Source organism: Patella vulgata, chromosome 6, assembly GCF_932274485.2.
Source record: "Patella vulgata chromosome 6, xgPatVulg1.2, whole genome shotgun sequence".
Taxonomy (NCBI): domain Eukaryota; kingdom Metazoa; phylum Mollusca; class Gastropoda; family Patellidae; genus Patella; species Patella vulgata.
The window spans coordinates 16,644,916-16,659,633 of record NC_065884.2 but is presented as its reverse complement, the minus strand read 5'-3'; the positions used below and the strand labels follow the sequence as shown (position 1 = coordinate 16,659,633).

General features: G+C 35.5%; 1 long non-coding RNA gene across 1 annotated transcript; it reads left to right on the top strand.

Annotated features, from left to right (window-relative positions):
- Positions 1–258: 258 nt before the first annotated feature.
- Positions 259–13,920, top strand: LOC126823675 (uncharacterized). The gene is made up of 15 exons (XR_007681242.1): positions 259–370; positions 1,103–1,230; positions 1,814–1,858; positions 3,533–3,592; positions 3,827–3,941; positions 4,474–4,598; positions 5,380–5,421; positions 6,056–6,164; positions 6,749–6,876; positions 8,470–8,511; positions 8,861–8,923; positions 10,003–10,117; positions 11,016–11,140; positions 11,772–11,801; positions 12,509–13,920. It is a non-coding gene; the product is annotated as an uncharacterized LOC126823675 (long non-coding RNA).
- Positions 13,921–14,718: the final 798 nt, after the last annotated feature.

The following is a 14,718-nucleotide window of genomic DNA, read 5'->3' as shown; positions in this document are numbered from 1 at the left end:
GGTCATCCGGTTTCCTCCCACTGCTAAAGACACCTACGCGCAAGCGAATTATTGACATAAAATTGAACCATATGTTAGTCCCGAAATGACCTACTTTGTGTCGAGTGCAATTTACCCCTCCCCCCTCTCTCTCTCTCTCTCTCTGTTTACTTTTAATTAGATAATCAAATTCAAACTGAAACTGGTATCACTGAAATATACTAAATATGAACAAATTTGTGGTATCTTTCGGTTTCGTATTATTAATTTCAGCATCTGCATACAGTCAGGTAAATTATCACTGCCAAACACAAAATCCGATCTTTGGTTGCTTTCAAATAGCCTCGCAAAAGATTGAAGCAGCCAACAACAACTCTCTTCTGTATTGCACGTAAGTCAATTATTTTCTTTTGTACATACCCCCATCCAACCCAATAATCATTGACAATAGAATACTTGACACCAAATTAAGTGTTTAGCTTCCTCTTAAAGCTACATAATGGGAGAATAGTTAAAGAGCTGGCAGTTCTCACTATATTAGTTAAAAACTAGATAATGTATAGGGAATAGATGAAAATTTCAATTAAATTGATTCATCCTGAACCGAGTATTTAGCGATTGAATTTTGGGATTAGCCTCGATCATCATTGCTAAAGTCGGTGCGATAAAAAAAAACATAGTCTCGATTATCCATTTTTTGATTCAATCAGCAAATCCAGTAAATATCGCAGGCTAGCGATTATGGCCTGGATAAGTTAATTAATTAATAATTTAGACCCGCAATAGGCAGATTTAGCTCTTGCATAATGTATGTTTAATAAGAACCATGTAACGCTTCCTACAGTGCAAAGCCCTGGTACAATCAAATAGACGAACGAAAATCACAAATACATTATGATAATATAGGTTTATGTTTCTGCTTCAATTTACAAATTTTTTTCATGTCGACTAATTATTTTAATTTAGACCTTCTCCGTGTTGTGTCCTCGATACTATAGGTAACCGAGTGTCTGTCTTTAAAAGGGAAATATGCTATGAATACAAGTCAATAAAAAGTAAACACAGTGTTTTGTAGGGTTTATTTGTTTTTTCTATATTTTCTAAAAACTGAGATATATTGTAGGGCTATAAAAGAATATATTGTGTGTAATGAAAAAGTTGCCTGCGATTGTAAACTTGGAAACAATCGTTTTATTCTGCAAGAAGTCGCTACGTATGTTGAATATTTCAAAAGAAATGGCTGTCCGAAGGGTAAGAACAATATACCTAACTGGTATTAGAATTTAACTTATATCGATGTGCCTGTAAATTGGTGAACTACAATTCGCGTCCTATTTGAGGTGGGTCGATGATAACAGGGTTGCGGGGGACGGGAGGGGAGGGAAGGGGAGGGGAGGGGGGAATTGTAAGTTTAAAATTATAAGCATTTCTAAGTTGGAAGTTAGATACACTAAGTATGTTGAATTTTTCAAAAGAAACGATTGTCCTAATGGCCAAACACTTCTCCTAAGTGATATTAAAATTTAACCTATAACTAGGATAAAATACAAATTTTAGTAATCTGATTGGATAATATTAGATTGATTTTAGTGCTTAGCCAATCTTAATCGAAGTATCTACTAAAATTTGGATTTTATCTTTAGTTAAGATTTTTAGAAACAGGGCCCTGTACATTGATGAACTACACTTAGCGTCATACTGAAGGGGAGATACCTATCGGTTAAAAATTAGTTACCTTTATTAAATGTGTTTTATTTGCAGAATAACCTCATACCATAGAATAACCTCATACCAGGTTTTCATTTTATATATTGCCTTTTTTATATCTTTGTAGTGCTACAAGAAGAACTGTTGACTGATCCCGGTATTATTTGTCCTGGTAATTTTGATTATTCTAATAGACCCCTCAAACAATTAATTGGATTAGATGGCTACGGGGCCGGGGGGGGGGGGTGTATATATATTTGTAACTGTGTGCAAAATCTTATGGCATGCAAATTGTTTTTGCGCAAGATATTTGTACAAATGTAGTCTTGAAATTGTCTTGTACCTATTAAAACTATTGACAAATAAAAACTGGTCATGCAGCCCTTTTTAAGCGACGTGGCCTTTTCTGATAATCAGGATATATTTGTATATGGTTTAAAATCTGGGCGTACATTGGTTTCCATAGCTTAGAAGGAACAGTGCAAGGAAGTCAAATTTTCATATTCAAAAAAAAAAAAAAAAAAAAAATCCCAAAGAATTACAAGCGTTTAGTGGGCATACCGCGATATTTAATACGGACGTCGGTCCCTACTTGGCACACATTACAAGGTTTAACGCATTCCTTTTGTCTAGGCTTAAACATGTATAAATTTGACTGGGGAACATTTTGTTGCACACTGTGTTCAAGGAGTTGGCATGAACGTATCTTTGACTGTTGGAATTAGATGAAAAGTAAGCGGAAACGCTGCTGTCCGTACAAAGGTCCCTTTACAGCACACTGCATGATTCATGCAGAATATTAATATTAGTACGCCCAACTCCCATTTCACTTCAAAGAAAAAAAAATTAATATACTGTTTAATAAGCTAAAACAATAGACCCTAAATACCAATTGATTTTGGCATCTGTCAGGTGTACGTCTATCAGTTTAATTAGAACATGCCATGAAGTTTGCGATTTATCTAACACGTCTACCCCTTAAATAGAACCTAAATACCGATTGGTGATTAAACCCACTGGGGTTTTGGTATCTACCACTTTTACCTCTATGAATTTAAATAGAAGATAACATGACGTTATCACAGGCGATTAACGGAAATGTAATTTGGTATGAATTATTTTTTTTTTTTTTTTTTTTTTTTTTTTAAATTATTATTTATTCAAAAAATATTACATAACAGATAACAGGTACATCATACAGTATTATTACATGATAGGGTTTATCATTACATCATATGTACATATAATTATATCATACAATTTCAAAATCATTTATTTAACATTCATTTATTATTGCCAGTAGATGATTATCTTTAGTATTGTGTGCAGGGAATACGTTACTTCTATTAGTCTCAAAGGGTACTGTTTTATTATGTGTAATTATATTTAGCTTGGTTTCCCCCCAAGATGTGTTATCTCCCCTTAAGGAGGCCAGAGTCTTGACATTATTAGCGACCTTTTTTGTACATTTTAAGGGAAAATTTAAGTTGTTAAGCAGTAGATTAAAGTACAGATCCTTTCCACGAAATGAAAGTCGAAAGTTGAAAGGACTTAAGTACGTTTAGCTACCGTGTTGTTCATATAATTTAATAACAATAATTTTTGTTTATTTCTGTTTTTTTTGGTATGCGGTAAAAATGTCCATTTATTAAGTATCTTCTTATTAGTTTTAAAAATTTCCAGTTCTAAGGATTTTTTACTTTGTAAAAATGCTCTGTATCTTTCGCGGGTAGGAATATTTGCTTCTATTTTTGATTTATATATGTAATACTTAGTTAAAAATATTATTTGATTTACAAAAGTCCATTTGTTAATATGAATATGGTATCAATTACGCTTTTTACAGGACAAGTAGCTAATAGTTCTGGTGCTGATGCTGCACTTTCGATTCTAGCCTTTGAATCATGTAAGTAAAATCTCATTTAGAACACAAAAGCTTTGCTTATAACTAGTGGAAAGGGTGGGGAGATAATGACACGTCAATAATACCTTGACTGATTCATGTTAGATTATGACTTTGATCATTTTCTGCTTGGGGAAAACAGAGTGATAAACAATTTATTGTTCTGTTTTATACCAGGAAAACGTTAATGCATATTTAAATGAATGAAAACTATGTTATGTAACTCTATTTTCCAAGTACCGCAGGTTATTTTATTGGAAAAGAATTGTACAGGAATACAGAAATGTTATAAAGAATTAAGTGTTGCTGCTGGTACAGCTCTGTACAATAAAGATCTTGGAGCATTTTGTGAGTAAGTGTATAACGAACAAAATAATGATTTACAATATCATGTAGTTAGCTCCCTTGTTATATTCTATATACATGGTACTTCTTCAGTTGAATTTAGAGAAAGAGAGAGAGAAATGGGGTTTAACGTGCACTCGACACAAACATAGTTCAATTTATTTCGTTCAATAATTCGCCCGCACATAATGGTCTTTAGCAGTGGGAGGAACCGAAGGACCCGGAGAAAGCCCACGAGGTTGGACAGGCGACCCCACTCCTTGTCACGTACAACTTTACTACAGCCAGGGGAAATCGAAACCACGCCAGTTGACTCAATGACAGACCTTTATGATACAGGGTGCACGTGCTAACCATTCGGCCATCCACTCCCCCCCCCCATTTAGAGAAAGATTTTGTGTTTTTAATATTATGTTAAACATAATATCTTTATTTTCTTGTGGTTGCGTATGCTCAATAATAAATATATTTTTGTAAACGATCTCGTTTTTGTTTTTATTAATTAGTTTATTGTGTGTATTTTGTCCTTATTATTTTAGTGCCATTGAGAGTTTCTTGCCGTGTTTTGAGAACAGAACTTGCGAATGTGGAGATAATTATAATAATGAATTTATAAAGAATGTCGCGAATGAAAGAAGGTCTTACAATGCATATTGTACGCTACGTAAGTACCTTTTAGACTTAATTTTACTGAAAGATGCTTGCTATATTGTAGTTGTTATAAACTATCGTGTCTTCGGCTGAATGTTCATCTAAACCAGCAGTTTCCTAAACCACATTCCAGAAAACCACATCCTGGTCGCGACTCCTCGAAGAACAAAGTCACCTTTTACAATGAAACATCACCATTATTTACAGATCAAAATGATGTAATAAATGACCGCGGAAACAAATAGTGAGCGTGAGAGGAGAAAGACGATTGGCGATGTGGCAAGAGTTGGATAGATCAAAGATTTATGTGCATTTCACGAAAATATAGGATGTTTTTAAAAGTTTCAGAGTAGTCCACCGCAACTCCACCAAAAGTGCTCCGCGATCCCGAGGTTAGGAACCCAGGATTTAAACGTATATGACAGTGATTGTGTGGCGTGACTTTTAATCCATCATCAATAAAATACTAACATCTGGCCATTTTCATTTCTCTGATGTGAGACGAAGAAGTTTGCCTATGCGATCTCCAATGTGCACCTCCATTTATCCGAACGACTAAGTACACTTTCCATGAGAGTCGGCCTCGCACCTTGATGGTATTCCAGTCATGGATATTTAAGTGTCCTGTTTCTTCATTTTTCGGAAATCACTTGTTGTTACCATCTTTGTAAAATGTGCTCTAAGGACATTTAACTTTGTGTGCCACGCGACCAACGCTGGCATCTTTGCTGATATCTGTAGTCTGTATTTACGTCTGAAAACTATCAAGTAATCACATATTAAATTTATTTCAGTCACTAATGGGGTATTTTTTAAAGAAGGGATACGATGTACAGGTGAGTTCACAAGATATCTTTTTAATCTGTATAGGCGTATTTGGTTTTGATAAAAAATCTGGGGTTCTTTTTCTACAACCCTTATGTACTGTTATTGTTGATGGTGGTGACATGTAGGTTGTCAATCGTCTCTGTATCTTTAAATCTGAAATCTTTCTTCATAATCCTGGACGGATTTTTGGAAAGTCATTATATTAGGTGCCACCGGGATTTTTCAAGATAGTTTTCGGGATCCCCTAGGGACATACCTTATTTGATTGGCCAACCACCGGAAATTGGTTTCAGACTGATCACTATGTAATACTGTCGCCTGGAATTCGTTGTCCACATTTAAAACCGGATGTTATAATGTCACCATAGCAAGACCTGATTATCGGGATTGGCTAGGGAGACTTTACTAACACCGAGGGTCTGAACTGAGTGAAGTATAAACAGTATTGTAGCACACTACGGCATTTTTGGTATACACTTTATTTAAAGCCTCTCATCGTCTTTTACATTTTTCGGACAATATCTAATTTCTCATGGCTTGATCCAGACTAAATTGGTTGGTGGGCCCATACAGAGAGGCTTGACTCTTCGAAAGAGGTCAGCATATTTAATAATATAATCTTTTACAACACATATATTATAGGTGACGCTCCTGTAAATATCTGTAAACAGCAGAATCCGATATCAGACTGTTTTAATGCCTTCCAAGCCGTAGCAATTCCCAATTTGGCAAACAAACCAGTAGTCTGCCCGTGAGTATAGAGTCCCTATGTTCAATATAAACTTCAGAGTGATAAAAATGGCTCTATAAACATAGTTTATTGATCAAAACGTTTCTATGTTTAAGGTACATGTAAAAGTTTACAGGCATCATCCCGTGATTGGGTAGACCGACTAACAATTGCAAATATGTAACCTAAATTACTATTATTATTTGTGTTTGGACACAACTCGGATTTGAACAGTTCTACATTTTTCACTAATCACAGCTTTGATTTGCTCTGATCTCATTTCATATGAGACAAACGAAGTTGGAAGCAACCATCATTACAGCCATTACAGAGCCCGCGTGGATCCGATGCATCACTATTTTAATAACTACAGCTAACAAATTAGATTGGGTTCAACAGATGACACCAAAAATATATAAATTATCGTTCCCTGATTTCAATTTCATTTCTAACTGACGTTAATAATATACCCTTTGGAATTTATTATGATTGTACTTGAGTCTAAAAATGTCTTTCAAAATAGTATATCTATATTGAATAATCCATTTCATTACATCCGTTAGTTTACGAATATGACAAATTTAAACCATTTAATTGTTTTTCAGAGCGTTCCATACTTATTTGAACTGTACAGAGACTGTAGCGTGTACCTGTGGATTGAGAAAATATGTACCAATTCTTAAGGGAATAGCCTTCGCTCATGCAAATTACAAGTCCATGGGCTGTGAAGCGTGTAATTATTTTATCTGTATTATTTTTACACCTGATCCCATTTGAGAGATTCGCACTGCATATAATTTTTCATAAATACATGTTTAAAAATCATAGCGCGATTCTAGTGGTGGTGATTGCCCCTAATTTCTCAATACTTTGATATAAAACGCTGCTTGTTTAGCTAAGGTTCGGATAAGTGTGGATTTAAATGCAATTCCTCAATTATTCGTGGACTTTTATCGAAAAACAACTCTTTGAAAATAGTGTCTAACGCAGTCCTTATCCAATGATAATGAACTGAATATGTGACGTTGTACGAGCTTGTATGAGATCGAATATGGACACTCTTCGTCATAGATTTTTCATATGTTGGAAATACTACATGCAAAACGTGCCCTTCTTGACTGTATCCAATTCTTGATCCTACCTAGTAAACGCATTTGCCTTTAGTTTTCTTTCTTTGTGTTTATTGCCTTTTTTTAAAAAAAAACCAATGAGCATTAAAGATGAAAGATTATTTTTTCGATCCATTTTTTTGCACACTTTAACGCCAATTCTTGTAATAGTCATGCTTAGAAACAAACGAATAGATTCTCACGATCGTCATGATTATCCAGTTCAGTTTTCCAGTTCAGATCGCAGAACCTTGGCGTTTGTTTTGAACATGCTCAAAACAAACGCCGAGAATCGGCGATCATTGGCGACCATGGAGACCACAGCGCGATAGCTGGCGTTTCTACTACGCTTATGGCGATTTTGACGCGCTCTAAAACCAATTTCCATCGCCGTAGCAGCGCAGTAAGGACGCCACCCAGGTCTGACGGGGGTATAGGAACCGCCTGTTTATATTCGTCCACAGATTTCAGTTGTTGACCTATTTACATAGCCTTTTCATAAATAGTTAGTATTTGTATAAATGTGGTTCATGCTAAGTTTTGTCGCATAAATATATGACGTATAAAAAATTGGAGATTGTAATCAAAAATAAGTATAGACTTAATACAATCTTTAAATCGATATAATAAATATATCCCATAGAGATCATAGAGATTGTAATCAAAAATAAGTATAGACTTAATACAATCTTTAAATCGATATAATAAATATATCCCATAGAGATCATACAGATTGTAATTCAGTATTAACATTTCATTCATTACGATCGATATATTAAATATTTCACTTTTTCATATTATTTCATAATATATTTAACCGCAATCTGATTAAAACACACATCCTATTTCGATTCAATTTTTATAGTTCAAAAATTCGTTTCACGTGTCTTCACAGCACTATGATCTGGAACAGTTGTTATATAACAGGCGTTCTTGTTGATGTGAGGGATTAGCCAATGAAACGGTCTGTTACGGCGAGTTCTAGGCGTGCTCTGCACGGAACTGTGAGTAATCCGCTACAAACCTCAATGCTGAATGATTAATCGATGTCTGGCGTCATAGTGTCAAAAGCCGCTCGTATTACCCCCGACGCGACCTCCCAATACAACTGGTCAGATCTTCATGTAGTGTAGGCTATCGAAAGTATAAAAACGAAACGAAATATAGATCTGTATTTTAATCATATTGTATTTAACCGCTATCTTGGATTATTTCAGTAAGTGGTACATTAGAAAGAGTAGCAGGAATTCAATGTCCAGGTATAATCCTATTTTACTATACGGTTTAAAGATGGTCGCTGAAAAACCAAATCCTTCAAACCTTTTCATTTTATCAAAGCGAAAATAGTGTGCGATGTCTTAGTTTTGTTTTAAAAGCTTCGATAAGAAGCCTATTTTGTGTTGATAGTTCCGATAATAAGTTCTTTTTAGTGGTAAAAATAACCTTTTGTGTAATGTTTCATTAAATTGATAGCCATTTTTAACTATCTCTGTAGAAGTTCTGTGAGTGGCATTTAGTAATTCAACATATTAACAAAAGTACAATTTTATGGATACACAATTGCTGAGTTTAGAACTAAAGAAAATTTAATGAATCTATTTCTTTAAGCTGGTTCTCCAAATACTGGTACAACATCCGATGAAATTTTAACAACACTGGGATTATTAAACGGTACGATAAATTATTGTTATCTCCAAAGATGGTATTCGTAGTGTTTAACGCGACGTTTGTGTGGGGGAAATTGAGAAATCATCCTATATAAACTCACACTAGGGATCGAAACCACGACCGCAAGCAAGTGGTGGTCATCCAGCTCTCCCGTCAAAAGGCAAAACCTAGTAACTCCCTTTTTTTTTATCAAACTTGAGTTAGGACCAAATTTGTAGTTACTAGGGTTGTGCTTCCTGTTGTTTTCCTAGATCTTTCAATCTTTTGATTTTGTAAGCAGTTACACCCATGACACAACCTAGCAACTTCCTTCATTTGCCTAGAATACCACAGTAAAACCTAGTAACTCAATAGTGAAATCAATGGATGAGCTGGGGTTTAATATTCATTCATTACCTTGTCCTTTGTTTTCTCAAAATAAGAAAAAAGTGAGTTACTAGGTTTTGCCTTTTGACGGGAGAGCTAGAGCTCGAAGCGCGACACTCAAGACCACGAGACCATACCAATCTTCTAATCACGGAGGTCCTGTCTTGCGTTTTATAGACAACTGCTGTATTTTATGGTAATATACATGTTATAACAAAACGCCGTGTTTTACCCTGTGGTCACTGTGGTACTAGCACAATACGCGGTCTAGTCTCTTTTTTTTCTTCTTGTCACCAGAACTAAATGTCCACGACCGGAATCAACCGTGCATCATCACAAACCCAAAAATGAAATGAAATGGGGTTTATACGTCCTACTGTTCTGCTCCTATGCTGGGCTAATGAAGACGGGCATACGCCATACAGTGTGCTATGAGGGAAATTTTGCCCGGGCAGCGGCACTATCGCCTACTATTATATCGAATTCCAACTGCCAAGGTATCTTTTACGTTCATTCCAATGTATACACGGGACCCCATCACAAACCTAGATTAATATAGACGTCGTAGAACTTTTTACCCAAAACATTAGTAATCCGTGTTTGTGATGTTTCCTGATGTTTGTGCTGAGGTGTACATACGCCATTTGAGGTCAAGGTAAAATCGGCTGGGTTTGGTCGAATTCATTTTGTGTCGAATTTACAATTTTGTATTTTAGCACCTGCTGTTATTGGTCATATTGAAAGATGTCCAGCTTCTAAAGAATGTTACATAAAATCTGATAAAGCATCAGCTAAAGCATTGCATGAAAAAGATGCCCCTGCTCTTTGTCAGTAAGAATATTTACATTTAATACACGAAAGAATCTTTAACTTTTATTTTGAGAAATTATAATTGTATTGTAACCATGGTAGTTGTAATGCATCAGGGAAATACCATCTAACATCAAGTAAGATGTATCGGACAAACGACACAATCCTGATCATTGTCAAGCCACAAATATGTTTTATTTCCTACTTTTCTGCAACCAAGGATAATGAAGATAGACGCACGTCATGCAGTGTGCTATGGAGGACATTATACCCGGACAGCGGCGTTTCTGCCAACTCTTCGTCAAATACATCTTGGCAAGCAAGAGTATTTTACATGCACGCCAACGTGTACACTCCATTTTAGTTAGCCGGTGCCGTACTCAATACTTCACCGCCCCGTCCCCTCAAACAAAAATCAATGTAATTCCTTAATTTAGCTACGAAACATCGCTTAAGGCACACCAAACCAGATCGTTCTCAAATATTTCAAAATAAAAAGGATGTACCATTTTAATTTAAATCTTCTTATTGTTATGTAATTGAGTACGGGCAGATATACACAATCCCCACGAATATTATAGGAAAATTATCATTACTGGAAGACACAAAAAGATGAGAGGTGGGGCTAAATTTACGGTAACTGAAGTTGGAAATGATTGATATTTAATAACGTTGGGACGAATTGGTAACTTTAAAAAAATACTTTAGAATCTGGTGGTCCTTCACTCTTTATTTAACATTTATTCTGGCTTTACACAACCACCAAGCCAGATAAATCAAATTGATGATACTGACATTGGTATTTGTTGTACTTTGGATATTGTCTTATATAGATGATACCATGATTACATTTCCAATTATCAATTTTTAATAATTTACCTTTTATATCAAAAAGTATCATTTATTATTGTTTTAACAGAGCTCAGGGTGATTTTATTCACTGTTGGGAACAAGCATTGTGTAAATGTTACATGTATATGAACAGAGAATATCAGTATTGGTTAACTGAACAAAAAACCCTCCATTTAAAGTTATGTCAAGCAGGTAATTGTCATATTTTAAGTACACCAAAATTTAATCGAAATAATTCTGGTAAATTAATCAGCTAGCACATTTTTGAAAAATATGTGCTGGTCGTCTGATTCACGGGAACTACAACCGTTGAGAAATAGGTAGATCAGTTTAATATATTATGCTCCCCCCACCCGGGCTTTTAATTGACGCACACTGATGCGAATAAACAAATCGTGTTTCAGTAAGCTCACTGAGCCTAAATAAGCATACTTGGCTAATAGAACTTGGCTGTATAAATGTAATACATATTGATCTTTTCCAGAGCAATTGGCAATAAAGTTGTCAAAGTATCTCCATGATTACTGTATATAGTAGGGACTACGTGAAGGATCGCAATGTCGGAGATTTAGAGTTGTAACATCCCTTTAGAGTTTCAGCCCCCGCTCTCGTAAACGGAAAAAAATCACATGGTTTTTATGCAGTTTTAAACGCTATTGGCAGATTCTGATCGGTGGCGCAGATTTACTTTAAATTTACTCTAGCATGTTCAACACAGTTCCTGAACCCCAAAACGTTATAAATATTGGGTTTTGTGCCGCCACACCCTAGCAATATACCAGTTTATTGGTAATAACGATAGATTCAATAATCAATTTTTCAGATACATCCATTAAACCAACATATTTATGTGGTAAGTATAAATCATGTATATATACTCAACAGTTAGGTTTATTAATCGTTGTATCAATTTAATATATAGACGTTATGGAATAATAAGATTGTTGTGCATGTAACTACTACATTCTTGGATATCCGTCTCCATACAATGCCACCGGCTTACTTGATTTCCAAGACATTTTCACTTCCGACATCCTTAATGTCTTGCAAATTCCCTAAAAACTGTCAAAGGTACATGCGTTGTTTACATAGTACGACAAATCTCACTGAATTTTATCAATTGTTTTGTAAATATATACATTCCAGAGATATTGTCATTGTTCACGTGATAGCATCCTGTGAACAGTCTAGCGACACAAGATATCTGATCTGATTGAATTTGCCCTGATTGAAGAGACTTTGTAACATTTTGTGTACCCTCTCACTACTAAATTAATTATCTGCTTAAAATGTATACGCCCTGTTCAAATTACTGAAGCAAGAATAACTTACCTGGCACTGCGACAACATATATATCACCCGATCTGCTTCAAATTGCTATATGTTGGTTTGATTGGTGAAACGAAGAAAACAATTGAATTTCGGCTATTTCGTAATGTAACTTCCGGAATTAATGTTCTCACTTTGAAGAATTTTTATGCGGACAGCTGGAACAATTTACCCTGACGTTCTATCTGCTAAAATTTTATTTTATTAATTTTATTTTAATTTATTTTTCAGATTCATCAACCATGGTCAGTGTCTCGGTGTGGAGTGTGTTAATGTTTACCATAGCAACCATTCTGTTTTAATGTCTTATTTTAATAACCACGTATGCTATATCGATCATAATGCCTGCATACAACCACTTATCTGGAATAAGTAACACCAATAATCCACAAATCATTGTAGACGTACCAACATGTTCTAGTTACTGAGGTTGTTTCCAAATGCATACATGGCATCCTCAACTGAAAATGTGCCTATGCTAACCAATAATAAACAGGGACCTTGCATTATATGTACTAATTTGTGTTAAAACAACAATCTTGTGGGGATATCTGATTGAAGTTCGGAAATTTAATTACCACGGTACACGGTCCATTGAATAAGATTAAGAATATGTGAAAATCGACCATGGCGGAAGAAACATGTGTTCGGTGTGTTTAGTATTTAACTCGGGTATATGGATTGACAAAGCTGGTACCAGACCGATATCAATATCACTGGGGGTTGCACTTCTGTCAATTCCGTTTTTGGATCCCACAATCTAGTATCCCCGTGGACATATCAAGCTTACGATAAAGACAGCTTTAGAACTTGAAACCAACAAACGCGATATTTATTAATTCGTTTGTTTTGGACATTTATAGGCTTTGAAACCCGAAGCGTTGTTTCAGTAATTTCAGTTTCATTTATTTGTATTATCATTTGGCTGAGCGAATATTTCAATGCAAGACAAAGAAATAATCTAATCACGCACTAGCCAATTCTATTAAAGTAACAGCGATAACAAGACTTAGTGTGGTAAGTTTAAATACTGCAGATTATGATGCCTCTCTGACAAGTGGAATCCACACTGGAATATCCCGAACGAACTTTCTCGCCAACACCATGGAAACAAATTGGTATACAATGATTATTCCCGAATATATTTCATACACCGCCTACAATACCGCTCACTAAATTTTATTTATTAACTGTTAATGTTTTCCAAAGTTCTGTCCGGATTATCGCCCCTTTTATTGTTATTTTTTTTGGTTTTGACGTGCTCACTCATAACGACTACTGTCAGACTAAAGACATTCAGAGGACGACCACCTTCAAGACTGGTTTTTCTTGTAAATCAATTTGTATTTTAATTTTAGTGAAGCCTTTATTATTACAGGTCCGGGAACGTACAGCGCATTGGGCGCCTATGGCTGTCTGGTTCCCTATTCCCTTTAATTGATTTGTTATTTGTTGTCTATTTCTTGCAATGTCGGTGTAGTTGGACTAGTGCGGAGGTTTGTCTTATCGGTTTTATTTTGCGTGTTGTGCCGTTCTCCTGCAGTTACTATTAATGAAAGCTTGTAGACATACCTTTATATTGTAGTTGTGCCCTGTTCAGTTAATAACTTTTGTTATGGTAATTTTAATGCACAATTATTATTCCGGAGCACATCTCAGAAAAATTTCAGATAAATAAAATTTGTGTTTCCATGGAAATTGACTTTTTTTTCTACTATTCAATTTTCTCCCGGTTATTGAAATGAAATTGAAGATCTTTTAGTCCCGAAAAGAGTTAGTTTGTGTCAAGTGGACGTTAACCTCTCTTGTCAAGATCACGGGTAAACAAGTAAATTCATAATGTGGACGTATATTGCTGTCGCCATGTCTGTGTGTAGGTGTGTGTCTGTGTTTCATCTACAGACTCTAATTCTTAACAGATACTTTTGATACTTTACATACTTATTCCTTATACTCTAAGGATGACCCCTATTGTTTTTTGATGATTGTCCGACCCCCTGGGGCAGAGCCACACCCATTTTTCTTTGTATGCCTGTGTGTTGCCCACTGGCCACAATTCCTAATGGATCGTATTGGAACTTGGCATATGTATTCCTTATAGCCTAAGGACGGCACCTATTGATTTTCGTGCATTTCCCGACCCCAAGTGGCAGCAATTCTGAATGGATCAGCTTGAAACTTGGCATATGTATTCCTTATAGCCTAAGGCGGCAACTATTGATTTGGCGCATGATCCGACCCACAGGGGTAGAGCATATGTATTCCTTATAGCTTAGGGTCGGCAACTATTGATTTTGGTGCATGATTTCTCGCCCCGCTTTGAGCGGTGCCACACCCACTTGTTTAAAATATTTTTTGGGTAAATGATATGCAGGTTGCAATTATTAACAGATTTTGATCTAATTCAGAATGGTCCATCATAGGGTTGTACCTATTATATT